Source organism: Copadichromis virginalis, linkage group LG19 (genome assembly GCF_057382275.1).
Source record: "Copadichromis virginalis isolate Kocher_CV1m ecotype Utaka linkage group LG19, C_Virginalis_male_GT1.1, whole genome shotgun sequence".
In the NCBI taxonomy this organism is placed as follows: Eukaryota; Metazoa; Chordata; class Actinopteri; order Cichliformes; family Cichlidae; genus Copadichromis; species Copadichromis virginalis.
In genome coordinates, this window is record NC_140636.1 from 5,575,274 (window position 1) to 5,587,860 (window position 12,587).

General features: G+C 46.2%; 1 long non-coding RNA gene across 1 annotated transcript; it reads left to right on the forward strand.

Moving 5' to 3' along the window:
* The first annotated feature begins 8,321 nt into the window (after positions 1-8,321).
* Positions 8,322-10,208, forward strand: LOC146685391 (uncharacterized). The gene is made up of 2 exons (XR_014916917.1): positions 8,322-8,813; positions 9,646-10,208. It is a non-coding gene; the product is annotated as an uncharacterized LOC146685391 (long non-coding RNA).
* The last annotated feature ends 2,379 nt before the right edge of the window (positions 10,209-12,587 follow it).

Genomic DNA, 12,587 nt, shown 5'->3' on the forward strand with positions numbered 1-12,587 from the left:
TTCAAGCCTGTCTATTGAGCAGAGTTTAAACTATGAAACTCTTAAGAAAACTGTGCTGCAGGCGTATGAACTTGTCCCTGAAGCATATCGACAGAAATTTAGGATTCTTAATAAAACTGCTAACCAGACTTTTGTTGAGTTTGCGCGAGAAAAGAATGTGTTGTTTGAGAAATGGTGTTGTTCATGTAAAGTTAAAACCGTGGAAGAGTTGAAAACTCTTATTTTGCTGGAGGAGTTTAAAAGGTGTTTGCCGGAACGCATCGTGACTTATTTAAACGAACAAAAGGTGTCGTCTCTCACTAACGCGGCTCTCCTGGCTGACGAGTTTGTTTTAACACACAAAAGTGCGTTCCGTGCACAGAATTCGTTTCAGGAAAATCTGTCTGAACGAAAAAAGTCACCAGGAGCAGTGCGTAAAAACGTATCACAGTTTAGTGCTAAATCAAACGGTCGAGAATGTTTTTATTGTCACGACTCAGGACATTTGATTGCTGCGTGTCCAGTATTAAAAAGAAAAGAAGCAGACCCACAGACCTCTTAGAGGTTCGAATGAACTTAAAACACCTGAGTTTCCCAATGTGTTCTCAGCTTGTTATAATTCTAGACAAAGGGGAGCAGCAATTTTAATACATAAAAATATTAATTTCACAGTACTCGATACAGTTATAGATCCAGAGGGTAGATTCTTAATCATTAAACTATCTATACGTGATAAAAAGCTATGTATTGCAAGTGTATATGGTCCAAATGTTGATGATCCCTCATTCTTTCACGGTTTTTTCAGTGCACTCTCTGAACACTTAGATGGCACACTTGTTCTTGGAGGTGACCTCAACCTTGGACTAAATGAAGACATGGATAGGCTCAATACAGCGGGAACTCAGCGTAATTGGCAGTCCACAAATATAATCAAACAGTATATGAGCGACTTTGGTCTTTGCGATGCATGGCGCTCCCTTCACCCCACCAGTAAGGAATATACTTTTTTCTCACATGTCCATCACTCCTACTCTCGTCTGGATTATTTTTTAGTCAGCAGCTCACTGCTGAACGACATTTCAGACACTGAGATTCACCCTATAGCTGTCAGCGATCATGGTCCTGTATCTTTAACACTAATGCACAAGAATAATACTACGCCAAGAAAAAACTGTAGATTTAATATATCACTACTTAAAGATGAAGACTTTATTAAATATTTTAAAAAAGAGTGGACTTCATATTTGGACTATAATGACACTCCCGAAACATCAGCTTCTGTTCTATGGGAAGCAGGGAAAGCTGTGATGAGAGGTAAAATAATTTCTTTCTCATCACATAAAAAGAAAAAAGAAAACAAAAATATTCAGGAATTAGAAAAAAACATCAAATTACTAGAAGAAGCCTACGCGTCCCACCAAGATCAGGAAACATTGAACAAAATACGCAAAACAAAACTAGAATTAAATGAGATAATTGATAAAAAAACAAAATTCTTAGTACAAAGACTACGCCTACAAAATTATGAACATGGTAATAAATCCGGTCAATTTCTAGCAAACCAGCTAAAAATAAATAAAGAAAAAACAACTATATGTGTCATGGTCTACGGTGGGTGGCTGGAGTTTCCATTAGGCTCCTGAACTGACCTGGGATCCGCCCCTGGGCAGGGCCAACTCCAGCTCCTGCACACCTGGAGCCTATTGCAGGCTATCAAGCCAGAGGAATTTAAACCACACATCGATGTTCACTCACTGCCAGTTCGTCATCAACCCATGTTGGTAACAGGTCTTGTGTTTCAAATTCTCGCTGTGATTTATCTTACTAACAAAGACTCTTTTGTACTACAGTTGCTGTACACACCCTGGCTCACTCCACCTCCGGACTCGGGATACCTAGTGATCATTTTGGAAATCCCTCTGTGCCTCACCTGCCTGCCCTCCTGCCATCACACTCCATCTGGAGCCCCGGATCTCAGGTCAGCCTTTCCACGCCACTCAGCCTCCCCTGGATCTTCATCATCCCCCTCTCAAACACTCCAGGTCCCTAACTGCAATGTGACTGTTCCCCACTCAGCTCCGTTCCACTTCTCAGGCCTCGTTCCCTCGCCCTAGCCACGTTCCCCTGGGCACGCCACACCAAGGCTCCACGTCTCGTCATTTTCTGTCTTTGCCACGTTTCCCTTTTTTCCCCCTTGCACTTAACCGTAATAAACTGTTAAATCATCTACTGTCTCCGCTCTGGGTTTCTGCACCTGAGTCCTATTCAGTACCGGCCATCCGTCGCCGTGACAATATGTGCTGTTCAAGATTCATCTGGGAACACATTATATGAACCGATACAAATAAACAACATTTTCAGGGATTTCTATAAAACGTTGTATTCACCACAAATAAACCCATCTAAAAAAGAAATTGATCAGTTTTTGGACAACATAACTCTTCCAAAATTATTGGACACTCAAGCAATGGCACTGGATTCACCACTGACACCAGGTGAACTCCAGGAAGCCCTGATAAGTATGCACAATAATAAGGCTCCAGGTCCAGATGGCTTTCCTGCAGAATTCTACAAAGAATTCTGGTCGATTCTAGCACCAGTTTTCTACAGAACGTTGTTGGAAATTAAAGAAAAGGGCAGACTTCCATCAAATATGAATTCTGCAAACATTAATCTCCTGCTAAAACCAGGCAAAGACCCTGTATATCCCTCAAGCTATCGTCCAATATCCCTTATAAATGTAGACCTTAAAATAATCTGCAAAGCTCTCTCAAAGAGACTGGAGAAAATAACCCCCCTCTTAAATTCATCCTGACCAAACTGGTTTCATAAAAGGTAGGCACTCATCAACAAATACACGTAGATTACTTAATTTGATAGACTACTCATACAGTAAAAACCTAGAAACTACAATATTCTCTTTAGACGCAGAAAAAGCATTTGACAGAGTTAACTGGAAATTTCTATTTGCAACTTTACACAAATTTGGTTTTGGATCCTCTTTCATAAACTGGTTAAAAATATTATATAATTCCCCAACAGCTTGTGTTAGAACAAATGACCAGACATCCTCCAGCTTCTGTCTCTTGAGGGGCACCAGGCAGGGAGGCCCACTCTCCCCTTCACTATTTGCAATTTTTATTGAACCACTAGCAGCAGCAATTAGACAGAATTCAGTAATTAAGGGCATAAAATGCAAGAACGTGGAACATAAAATCAGCTTTTATGCGGATGATGTGTTACTCTTTCTCCAAAATTCACAAACCAATATCTCTGGGGTGATTGAATTGATAAACTCTTTTGCAAGAATATCAGATTACTCAATTAACTGGTCAAAATCTACAGTCCTACCGATTAATTGCTCCTTCCATAATTCCTCTTCAACACCACTGCAATCGGGAAATATAAAATATTTAGGTATTAATGTTTCTCCCAAGCTTGCAGATCTAACTAAATTAAACCATATCCCACTTTTAAAGAAGGTAGAAGATGATCTGGCTAGATGGAAATGTCTACCCATATCACTCATGGGAAGGGTTGCCGCTATAAAAATGATGGTCTTACCAAAAATAAATTATTTATTCTCAATGATCCCAACTAAATCGCCACAAGATTGGTTCAGATCTCTAGATTCATGTATGTCCAAATTCCTTTGGAAAAATAAACCCCCACGTATAAGCTTAAAAACACTACAAAAGACCAAGGATAAAGGAGGACTAGAACTGCCTAACTTTCAGCACTACTTCTTAGCCAACAGGCTTCAGTTTATCTCAGGATGGCTAAAACACACCCTCTTAGATGAACCTTGGCTAGATGTAGAACAAGCACTCTGCAATAATCTAGAGATCTCAGACCTACCATTTATCAGCTCAAACATCCAACGACATGAATGCTTTAAAAGCATCAACATCAGCTCTTCTCTGACAGCATGGTGGGAGTTTCTAAAATTGACGGCGTCTTCATTAATCCCATGCAAACGTACACCTATCTGGAACAACCCTGACATATTACAAAACAATAATATGATAAACTTTTCAGATTGGAGTGATAAAGGAATCAAATATTTAGAACATATACTAGAAGGAACAGAATTTATTTCATTTGACGGACTAGTTACACAATATGGGATCAACAAGAAAAGGTTTTTAGAATATCAACAAATTAAATCCATAGTAAAAAAGAAATTTAAACCGGGTCAAGTTGAACTACAAACACCACCAAGTGTGGTTCAATTTCTTACTCTTAAACCCCCCAAATTACTATCCAAAATATACAGAATGCTTTCTAAAACAGATGAATCAATATCACTTCCTATTGCAAAATGGGAAGCGGATTTATCAGTTAACTTAGACCTAAACTTCTGGTCTCAGATTTGCTTAAAAACCTTTCATCTAATTAGAAATCCCAGTCTTCAATTAATTCAATACAAAATATTACATAGAGTACACTATACAGGTCATCGGATGTTCAAGATGGGCTTTACGTCTACCAACAACTGCTCACACTGCCAAACCAATTCACCGGACAATTATATCCACGCTCTTTGGTTCTGTCCACCAGTTCAGAAGTTTTGGCGCGAGATATGTGAAGACTTATCGAAGTGCCTGAAATGTAACATTCCAACTTCCCCCTTAGTGTGTTTGTTGGGCAGCTTAGATAATGTCACTTCAGAAAAGAATATAGCCCATATGGTTTTCACTGCCCTATGCATAGCCAAGAAAACAGTCCTCAAGAACTGGAAAAATAAAAATAATCTTAATTCTAACCAATATAGAAATTATCTATTAGATTACATTAGCCTTGATACAGCCTCTGCCACCACATCAGATCCATTGCTCTGGGCTCCTTTGATCAGCTCCATCACCTAGTGGGGGTGGGGGGTCATAGTTTGGTCCCGCCTTCACTGTTGTGATTGGTGTGGGGGTAGGGACAGGCTTAGGGCGTCGGGGGGTTCCCCGGAGGCATCTTCCTTGGGGGGCTCAACCCGGGGTAGCGGTCATGTCCGGTTGGGGGCTCTGTTGGCTCTCAGGTGACTGTTTCCTCGCGGCTGCGTGCAGCGGGGCTAGGGGAGGGTCTGTGCTGACGGACGTGGGTTACTGACCTGGTAGCCTGGCTGCCCCTGGGTGGGTCCGGGATGGGCGTGAGGTTCTGGGGGCGCTCCGTCTCTGGGCTGGGACCCGGACCGGGCCTCGGGGGCTTGGGTCCTGGTTGGTGTGTTGCCGGGGTTGTGGGCGGGTGGGTGCATGGGGGCCCAGCCCTGGAGCAGGGTGCCGCCGGTGCATCGAGCCACCTGGGGGGCTCTTCAACTGGTGGGGGAGATTGTCACATCTTGCAGGAGCTTTCCTCTCCTCAGGAGCTCCCTCTGCAGGAGGGGGAGATACAGGAGAGGTGGAGGAAGATCTCAGCCTGGGTGTTTATTGTCTTATGTAGTCTGGAAGATGAGTGGATGGTGGGGTGGGTGCAGTTTTCTCTGTGGTGGGGTTGGGTGGACTGTCCCGGGCTCTGTGGGGCCGGGCGGCGCTGCTGCACTGGGCCCCGGTCTGGATGGGCCTGGGCCCCCTTTCCCTGGCGAGTCGCGGAGTATGGGGGTGCCTACTGGGGTCAGCGGGGGAGCTGGCCCCAGGGAGGGGTCACTTGCCCCTCCCTTCCTTCCCTCCCCATCTCCAGCTGCCTCCCTCGTCCCGCTCCACCACAACCACCCACACATGCAGGGCCTTGGAGTAGGGGTATGTCACCAGGGTGCAGAGGAGGCTACCCCCCCCCCCCCCCCCTCTGTCACCTTCTGGCTGCCTCTGCCTCAATTTTATCCCACAACTTAGACATTCACATTACTCACACTCTCATTACACATACATATAGGATCTTGGGGGTGGACACGATACACGGAGTCCAAAGTACCATCAGGGTGTACACCCCACCCCTGGCATCGTTGCCCACCTCTCAATTTTAAATACACGTAGACATTAAGGGCTAGCAGGAGGGACCATGCACTTACCTGCTGCTCTCTGGCAGGTAGCTCCAAGCCCTCCTGGGTTTTAAATGCACCTTAGAACACACATGCATCAACACTACAATGAGCGGGTGGAGGGAGGTTTGGAGTCTTCTCTCACCCCCATTCTCTGCGACCTGCTGGAGCAGGGGGGCTAGGAGGAGGAGTTGGCCGTCCGACTGCGGTCTGGAGTGTGGAGCCTTCCTGCTGCTGCGGAGTCGGGGCGGTCTGCCTCCCCCCACCGCAGGGAAAAGGGAAACACCACCTGGGTCTGGGTGCAGTTCCCCCCTCCAGGGGCAAGGGCACCTAGACCCGGTTTGTAGAGTACGCTTGGGGAGTGTGATCGTGTGTACAGCGTCTCTTTATGTCTGTCTCCACGTTGGTTGAGTGTGGAGTAAGTGCATATGAGAGCATGAGGGTGGGAATGGATGTTTGTATCTGTGTGTGCCTGTATGTCTGTGTCTATATGTCAGGTTGGGTGTCAGGCGCCACCTCTCTGGGGACATCTCAGGCCCTCCAAGGTTTGGAGGCCTATCTCCCACTACCACCACTTCCCCTGCCAGTGGCGGACCCCCTCAGACATCGGTGCGTTGATGGTTCTTTGTGTCCGGGGATGGGCGTCCAGGTACACACCGGCTCACTCCTTGGCGGCCGCTTATCGGGGCCTGGAGCCTGGGGCTCGCTCGGGCCACTTCGGAGGTGGGGTGCCCCCGGCCTCTCAGCCTGGGGCTCAGTCACTCAGGCGCAGCTGGCTGCCGGCGGAGCTCACGGACGCGTCACTGCAACTCCCCCTGGCTTCTGCTCCGCGGCTGCTGAGTGAGCCCTCATCTGGGACTCTCCTCAGCTCTTTCCGGGACAGTGGCGCAGCTGCCCCTCTGTTGGTCTTCCTTGGTCTCTTGTGTTCTGGGGGCCTCTGGATGTCTGGAGTTTTGATCTCCTCCACACCTGCTTCATGCCCTGGAGGACGGGGCTGTGGCCCCCCCACACCCTCTAGCAGATTATTACATGAAGGAACCTTTTAAAAAACAAAAAAACAAGCGCGTCCAGGTGTACACACGGGTGATCACAACCACAAACTACACCCTTTTTGGCTCCTACCTCAAAGCACACTGTGTAGCCATAAAGCACACTGCACAATAATGTTTAACATTTAGTATTTACTGTCATATTCCCATATATCATTGTGATGTTGTTTATTCTATTACTCTTGTTCTCTTCTGCTTGCTTTCTTTTTTCTTTCTCAGCAGGTGACCCAGGTGATTGATATATGCATTTTTTTTTCTCTGCCCGTTCTGTTGGTTTTTGTCTTTTGCCCTTCTCCCCCGTCCCTCTTCTCAGCTGTTTCTCTTTCCCTCTTTCTTTCTCCCCTTCTTTCCCCCAGTCAAGTCTGTCCCGTATTCAGTAAGTGAAAATAAAAACAATAAAAGGTGAATCAAATGGACCATTACGGCAAGGCTGGGATGGTCAGTTTGGTAAAGTAAATCCGTTGGGCATCTTTCTTTGCCTTTAGACAACAATTCTGATGGCAAAAGAGCCAAATGGGACAGGCCAAAAAAAAAAAAAAAAAGATGCGAGGGGCACTAAATTCCCCGCAGGCGTGGGTTTGATTAAAACCGCTTGCTCGCCAAAGGTGCACGTGGAGGCCGAACAAAACCCTAAAACTGACGTTGACACGCAGTTTCTACCATTTGTGTCATGTGGCTTTGTTTCGTTGACGGGTGAAGAAAAAGATAAAGTGCCAGTCACGATTCTTAGAGATACGGGTGCGTACCACTCGTTTCTACTAGAGTCTGTGCTGCCTTTGTCTAAAAAAACATCCTGTGGTTCCGACATACTAGTGTGGGGAATGTCGGTGTCGTTTATGGCTACACTTGATGAAGACGACTCTTTCGTGTCACCCATTGATTCTGTGAAAATCTCCACCTGTGACGTCCCTGAAATGATTCCTGAGGACATTAATCAGAGCTTGAATATTACCAGAGAGCTGTTGATCAAAGCACAGCAGGGTGATCCTTCACTGGTGCCTTGTTTTTCCTCTGTTGTGGACAGAGAGGGATCTAAAGCTCCAGTAAAATATCTCATTGAGAACGGTGTGCTGTTGCGATCTTGGTCTCCTGACTCAACTGATTTTCATCGGGTAAATCAGGTTTTGGTGCCAAAGGAATATAGACTCCAGATTCTCAGTCTCGCGCATGATGCCTGTGTAACGATGTAAAAGAATGGATATGGTTTTGTTGTTGTTAAATTCCTGTTAAACTTGGGATCGCAACCATGGGTTTATTTTAGAACTTTTATTTTGAAAATCCGCAGCAGAAGTCTGCTACTGGTAAACGGGCTACCCCCGGTGTGTTCACACCGAACGCGATGGACGCGAATAGAGCGTCAGGTTTACATGTAAAGTCAATGGAAAGGCGCGATGACGCGCGATTGCGGGTCCCGCGAAAATTCGGAAGCAGATTTGCGTCGCGAAAACGCCAAAACGCGTGAAACGCGCGTCAGTGTAGCGCGTCTGGCGCGTTTGACTCGCGAATAAAACCACGCGCGTGAGTTTTTGTGTTGCATTTTGTGCATACGCGCGTTTCGCGTCTACCGCTCGAGTTGGAAAAATCTGAACTCCAGCGTCAAATCGCGCCGCGACAACCAATCAGGAGCCTGGTGACGTGGCTGTTACCTAGGTCAAAGGGGCAGATCCAGCCAAAGCCTTTCATACTTCAATGGAGGGGAAGGCTAATCAATGCGGTAGCAAACAACTTGGAGCTGTACAACACCAGCTGCTTTCAGTACCGAGACAGGAATAAAAAGGACCGAGCTTGGAGGAAGATATGTGAAGAGATCGGGCAACCTGGTAAGTTCATTCATTTCTCTTTTGAAAGTTTTCACTGACCCGGGGAAGCCGCACAAAAGCTAGCAAGCCACCGCTATTTTCCCACTGACGTACAAATACCGTTCTGCTTTTATGCATGTTATCATTTAGGAATATATTTTATTGTTTATTAATAAACAGCACACAGTGGTCCCGCTGTTCATCCGTCACTGCTTTGCTTTTTCGCTGATTTTTTATTGCACAGTACAGCATTGCATTCTGCAGCCTGATTGACAAATCTCCTGCGCTTGCCAAATTTATCACGTTTGGTTTTGATAACCATCGCGTCCAATAGAAAAAACAGCACAAAAACACCCATAACTATGAGCCTCATTCGGAAATAGACACCTGCACCGTGAGGGAAAAAGGCGCACGAAAGTGGCAGGCAGATGAAGACAAACCGCGGCATATTAATACTTTTACGTTTTGCAATCTACAAAGGTTTGCACTTTGAGAATCAATTGTGAGAACTGTGACCAGGGGCTAGTTATTCTGAGAACCCCTGCAATAAATGAGGGACCACTGTCTACTCTACGATTATTATATCCAACCTGTTAACATTTAATACTGTATTGATAGAACCAACTGATTCTGCAGCAGAGCATCCCCAGTCCCTGAGCTCCTGCTGCTGCACCCACAGATATGTACAGCAAGCACTGATACCTTTTTAGTCGGTGGGATTCCCTTGTGATCACCTTTACTAAATATCTACAACCAATCTGATTATATCCTATTGTTTTTGTTTTTTTTCAATGTTGAAATTAAAATCTAGTAGCAGCCTTCTCATTTCTTTGTGTTTTGTGCTGTTTTACAGGCCCACAGAGGAGGACGGCTCCGAGGCAGATGAGGGACGGGTCCCAGGACGGTCCATCGGCGGTGGAGCTGGCCATCCTGGAGTCCCTGAAGAGGCCACACCAGTCTCCAATGGAGCATTTCCTCCTCAGCCTTGTTCCTGCTCTGGAGAGCAGCTGGTCCTTTTTATTCCTGTCTCTCTGTAAATACTTATATTTTATATATTTATGTTTAATGTTTTTCTGTTTGAGACTTTTAATATTATTTCAAATAAATGTTTATAATGACTAATGTCTCAGTTCTACTACACAGCAAATGTTGGCACACGACTTGACACATGTAGAATTTATTTCATATTATACTAATGACAAAATATACTGATACAGTGGGATGCAGAAGTTTGGGCAACCTTGTTAATAGACATTATTTTCCTGTATAAATTGTTGGTTGTTACAATAAAAAATGTCAGTTAAATATCATACAGGAGACACACACAGTGATATTTGAGAAGTGAAAAGAAGTTTACTGGATTTACAGAAAGTGTGCAATAATTGTTTAAACAAAATCAAGCAGGTGCATCAATTTGGGCACCACAAAAAAGAAATGAAATGAATATTTAGTGTATATCAATGTGTGTGTCTCCTATATGATATATGGGGTGCCTTTGTCTGGATGTGCTTCCCATCCAGAGCTGCACAGCACAGAGGAAAGTTCCAGCGCTCCTGGAATCCCTCTGTGATGGACCGCCAGTCTCCAGGTGAAGGCACAGCCATGAAGTCGTCCACTAGACAGTCCCAGATGGACGTCGCTGCCTGGGGGGTGATCTGGCTCACCGTGGACACACCGACTCTGAAACTGAACGCGATGGTCCTGAAGGAGTCCGCGGAATTCCGCGAATTCCGAACATTCCGGAACCTTGGTGGATTCCGGAACTCTGAACATTCCGGAACCTTGGTGCATTCCGGAACTCTGAACATTCCGGAACTCTGAACATTCCGGAATTCCGAACATTCCGGAACCTTGGTGCATTCCGGAATTCCGAACATTCCGGAACCTTGGTGCATTCCGGAACTCTGAACATTCCGGAACTCTGAACATTCCGGAATTCCGAACATTCCGGAACCTTGGTGCATTCCGGAACTCTGAACATTCCGGAACCTTGGTGGATTCCGGAACTCTGAACATTCCGGAACTCTGAACATTCCGGAACCTTGGTGCATTCCGGAACTCTGAACATTCCGGAATTCCGAACATTCCGGAACCTTGGTGCATTCCGGAATTCCGAACATTCCGGAACCTTGGTGCATTCCGGAACTCTGAACATTCCGGAATTCCGAACATTCCGGAACCTTGGTGCATTCCGGAATTCCGAACATTCCGGAACCTTGGTGCATTCCGGAACTCTGAACATTCCGGAACTCTGAACATTCCGGAATTCCGAACATTCCGGAACCTTGGTGCATTCCGGAATTCCGAACATTCCGGAACCTTGGTGCATTCCGGAACTCTGAACATTCCGGAATTCCGAACATTCCGGAATTCCGAACATTCCGGAACCTTGGTGCATTCCGGAATTCCGAACATTCCGGAACCTTGGTACATTCCGGAATTCCGAACATTCCGGAACCTTGGTGCATTCCGGAACTCTGAACATTCCGGAACTCTGAACATTCCGGAATTCCGAACATTCCGGAACCTTGGTGCATTCCGGAATTCCGAACATTCCGGAACCTTGGTGCATTCCGGAACTCTGAACATTCCGGAACTCTGAACATTCCGGAATTCCGAACATTCCGGAACCTTGGTGCATTCCGGAACTCTGAACATTCCGGAACCTTGGTGGATTCCGGAACTCTGAACATTCCGGAACTCTGAACATTCCGGAACCTTGGTGCATTCCGGAACTCTGAACATTCCGGAATTCCGAACATTCCGGAACCTTGGTGCATTCCGGAATTCCGAACATTCCGGAACCTTGGTGCATTCCGGAACTCTGAACATTCCGGAATTCCGAACATTCCGGAACCTTGGTGCATTCCGGAATTCCGAACATTCCGGAACCTTGGTGCATTCCGGAACTCTGAACATTCCGGAACTCTGAACATTCCGGAATTCCGAACATTCCGGAACCTTGGTGCATTCCGGAATTCCGAACATTCCGGAACCTTGGTGCATTCCGGAACTCTGAACATTCCGGAATTCCGAACATTCCGGAATTCCGAACATTCCGGAACCTTGGTGCATTCCGGAATTCCGAACATTCCGGAACCTTGGTACATTCCGGAATTCCGAACATTCCGGAACCTTGGTGCATTCCGGAACTCTGAACATTCCGGAACTCTGAACATTCCGGAATTCCGAACATTCCGGAACCTTGGTGCATTCCGGAATTCCGAACATTCCGGAACCTTGGTGCATTCCGGAACTCTGAACATTCCGGAATTCCGAACATTCCGGAACCTTGGTGCATTCCGGAATTCCGAACATTCCGGAACCTTGGTGCATTCCGGAACTCTGAACATTCCGGAACTCTGAACATTCCGGAATTCCGAACATTCCGGAACCTTGGTGCATTCCGGAATTCCGAACATTCCGGAACCTTGGTGCATTCCGGAATTCCGAACATTCCGGAACCTTGGTGCATTCCGGAACTCTGAACATTCCGGAACTCTGAACATTCCGGAATTCCGAACATTCCGGAACCTTGGTGCATTCCGGAATTCCGAACATTCCGGAACCTTGGTGCATTCCGGAATTCCGAACATTCCGGAACCTTGGTGCATTCCGGAATTCCGAACATTCCGGAACCTTGGTGCATTCCGGAACTCTGAACATTCCGGAACTCTGAACATTCCGGAATTCCGAACATTCCGGAACCTTGGTGCATTCCGGAATTCCGAACATTCCGGAACCTTGGTGCATTCCGGAATTCCGAACATTCCGGAACCTTGGTGCATTCCGGAA